The sequence below is a fragment of the Neomonachus schauinslandi genome, chromosome 11 (assembly GCF_002201575.2).
Source record: "Neomonachus schauinslandi chromosome 11, ASM220157v2, whole genome shotgun sequence".
Classification (NCBI taxonomy): Eukaryota; Metazoa; Chordata; class Mammalia; order Carnivora; family Phocidae; genus Neomonachus; species Neomonachus schauinslandi.
The window spans coordinates 91,747,872-91,751,963 of NC_058413.1; positions in this window are offsets into that span (position 1 = coordinate 91,747,872).

The window sequence follows — 4,092 nt, forward strand, 5'->3', positions numbered from 1 at the left end:
GGATGGATGGATGGATGGATGGATGGATGGATGGATGGATGGATGGACCAGTGAGCATCCAGGTGGGGGAGCAGGAAAGGCCTCCTGGAAGAACTAGCATGGAGAAGAAGATGGTTATGTTCCTGACCTTCTAGAGTCACAGGCCTGGAATCAGAGTAAGACGTACCTTGTCTTGCAGCTCTGATTACTCAAGCTTCCTTTTCCTTTCCTGAAAGTCACTGATTCAGCCCGACTCTATCTAAACTTCCCCTCTGCTGGGTTTTCTGCCTGGGGAGAATGGATGCTCACCCCGCTGTTCTGGCTCTTTCCTTGCCACCCTCTACTCCGGCCTGCTGCCTCTCCAGTCCACTTTCCCACCACACCCTTGGGTTTATGTAACTGAGTAATTGTGTAATGCTGTAAAGCTAATTGGCACCTCTGCTCAGGCCGTGAAGTGACGCACTTTGCAGCCTTGAGAGGCAAAAGAGAGCAAGCATCCCGTCGCATCCCCAGTTCCTCTTCAGACTCAATGTGCAGGTGGCCAGCCCTATCCGCAAGGGCCCAGTAACTGAGAGCCATACCGTCACCCAAGCCAAAGGCCAGCCACAACAAGAAATTGAAAGAAAAATCTTTCTACTGCCGCAACAACAAGCTTCGTATCACATTCTCCCCCTCTCTGGATAGAGGTGACTTGTTCAGTTTCCCTTTCAACCCTTCTACAGGACCCTGTCAGCACCTGTCTTCTTGATCACCCAACTGAGGCACTCTAAGACCAAAAAACCAAAGGGGAGACTCCTCCCACCCGATGTTTGGCGGCCCACTTCCCAGTTTGAGAGGTCCTGAGCGATATAAAACCAGAAGACCTAAAGAGAACACAGAGAAAAAAAGTGTTCTTGAATGACTGTGTGTATGTTTAGGGGGTGAGCCAAGAGAGGAGAGGGTCGTGTGCAGGCCACACAGGGATTTGATATTTGATACAATGGGAGCGAAAAAACAGTATTAAGTAATAAAAGCCATGGTTTATTGGGCCTTTACTATATGCCAAACATATTGTAAAGTGTTCTGTATTCAATCTTTCATTTAATTGTCAAAACAACCCAGGGAGGTAAGCATTGATATGCCCATCTTACAGATGAAGAAACAGGCTCACTGAATCATGCAGCTTGGGAGTGGCCAAGCTCCAGGGCTGAGATCCCAATGTCCCTTGCTTTGAACCACTCCTCGCAACTGCTCTCCTAGGGCGATAGATCAGAAAGGAAAGGAAATTGGTTTATGGTGGGGCAGAGGGCTTGAGATTAGACATAAAGAATGTTCTGACAATGAGGGCTGTTTGGTCATAGTCAGGGTAATTAGGTTCATTAGAGCTCTTCCTCTGGGGCCTTTACAGTTACAAAGAATGGATGCTTCTATGCCTGGCTGGTTTAAGGGACGCACTCTGTGTTCCAAGCACGGGGGCTGGCCTATTTGAATGAACTGACAGCCTGGCTGGGGTAGAAGACTACCACACAGGAAACCGTTAGATTACAAGAGGAGATAGTACGGGATGGGTGCCTGAAGGGGGCTGGAGGCAAGCAAAGGCCACTGGCAGGCACATACTCTTGTAGTTATAAGCAAGGGCTCTGTGGTCAGGCAGAACCTACTCTGGAGAGTTGCCATGAAAATTAACTAAGATGATACACGTAAAGAACTTCGACATAATAAGGATACAGTGAACGGGAGGTGTTATCATAATTGTTATTGTGGGAGTCCAGAGGCCAGAGAGAGAAGCACAGGGCAGAGCTGTAGGTCAGTAGCTGAGAAAGTCTTTCTGGGAAACTCCAGTTTTGTCCTGGATCTTGAAGAGTGGGTTGGGTAAAATCAAAAGGAAGGACTGGGGACAGAGACGGGGGGCTCACACGGTAGAGCGAGACTTCAGATTCTGTATCTTAAAAGAAAAATCTAATTTGGTCTGTGGTTACACTAAAGGAAGAAGCTGACTTGGGCAAAGGGGTGAGAGAGGAAATGAGGTCTTCTTTGTTTCCAAACTCAGAATTTGCATAGAGGTAAAGACAGCCCCCAGAGACTTAAAAAAGAAGCCAGACACACAGGGCTTTTCTGTTTACTTCCGGGCTCTCCCTGGGGTGAAGGGGAAGGGGCTTGGGAACGTGACTTGGGGCAGAGTGGGTGATGGATGGGGGTCAGGCCCAGAAACGGGGAAAGTTAGGAAATGTGGGTGAGGCCCTAACGACCTAATGACCATGTGGCCTGACTTATGTGAGAAGACCCAGCTCTAAGGCTACATGGAGATGAGTAGCCTAACAGGCAGGAAACCAGTTTTGAGACCCTGGGCATCTCTTCTTCAGTCCTGCCAGCTTGGGGTGGAAGGGCCCAGGAGAGCAGTCTTTGTGCTAATCCATTATTCTCTGACTGCCTGCCTTATCTCCCTGATGTGAAGATCAACTCCTTAGGGGCCAAGGTAGTTTTAGATCCTCTCTGCTCAACCCTCTGTCAAGTACCAACTGTCAGACCCCTTAGATCAAGCATCACCTGGGCTTTTGTTAAACATACAAATTCTCAGCTCTTTTCTCTAGGGAGTCTGTTTGGCTAGATTTAGGGACCCAGGTGTTTGTTTTTTTAACAAGCACCCAGATGATTCTTTTGATAAGGCAAATTTGGAAGACACTGAGTTACAAAGTCTCTTGAATCCCTTTCAGTCCTATCAATGTAGGCAGCAGAGTTCAGTAGGAAGAGCCGTGGGTGGGCAGTAAGGAGACAGGTTTTAGGCCCAACCCTGCAGTTCACAGGATGGGGGCCTGCTATGGGTGCCCTTACAGTACCTGGCTGTCTGGGTACCTGTTGTCATCTTTGATACTAATAAGAACATTGTGCTGGGGTTAACCTGGAAGGGAAGGCGGCTGCAGAGCAGAGGAGAGTATTCACCATCTATGATCAAGGAACAGGGGACCGAGACTAAACAGCAGTGAAATGGACATCAGGAAACAATAGGTTTTGAGGCTCTCCCTGGGGCTCTCTCTTCCATGGAATTGGCAGGACGTCGTAGGCCTCAGCAACTCCCGCTATACACAGGGGAACACTTAGGCCCAAAGAATTTTTAAAATGTTCCCAAAGCACACAGCTACTCAGAGGAAGCAGGAATCCAGATCCCCCTGCCCTCACCCAGGTGACCGTTGGGGTGCACGGCAAGGCAGTCATATATTCTTGGGACTTGTGGGAGAACCCCTGTGGGTCAAGCACCAGTGTCCTGAGTCCCTAGTCATTCTCCTGAATTTGCTGGGAGGGAGGATGGGGGTTTGGGGAGGTGGGCAGGACTGAGGACAGGTCATGAATCGGGCGAGTGAGTGAGGGAGATGCGACTGAAAAGAAAAGCAGCCCTGGGATTCACAAAATGTGGGCAAGTCGAGGGCCCCTTTCAGAGAGGTGGCCTGACTTATCAAACTATCTCACCAGAGGGACAGCAAAGCGGGAGGAGAACCTCAGCTCATCTCCCCAGACCCAGGGCAATCAAAAGATTAAAGGAGAGGTGAGGTCTGATTTTGCAGAAACTTTTTAGAAATTCGCTGTCAGAGAAACTAAAACACGAAACAAAACCCCTAAAACAACAAGCCCGATTATTTCGTCCACGTGGCACAAGAACAAGCCAAAAGGATGGGGGAGAGTCACCCGTCCCGCCCCTGCTGGGAGGAAGGGATTTGCCGGGACAGCCAACTCCTGACACAGCCAGGTCGCACGGGGCGCGGCAGGGAGGAAGGGAGATTGAGAAAGCCCTTTTCCCACAAAGCCGCTGCGCGGCGGTCCCCGGTCCCCGCCCCCTCCCCCGGGCCACGGCCGGAGTGCGGGGAGCCGCCGCGAGCCCTTTAAGGGCCGAGAGGTGCGCGGTCTCTTTAAGGCAGGTCCTGGTGGTTTCTGTTTTCCGAAGGAAGTGACGGGGGGTGGGATTGAATGAAAAGTGCAAAACAGAGTCTCGGAGCGCCGGAGTCGGGGGCCGCGGCGGTCGCGGCGCTGGGCCGGTGGGCGCGCGCGGGGGCCCCGGGAGCGCCGCGTCCGCCTCGGAGCAGCCGGGGGGCGCGCGGCGAAGCGCAGCCCACGTGCGTCCGCGCCACGTCGCGGGCCCCC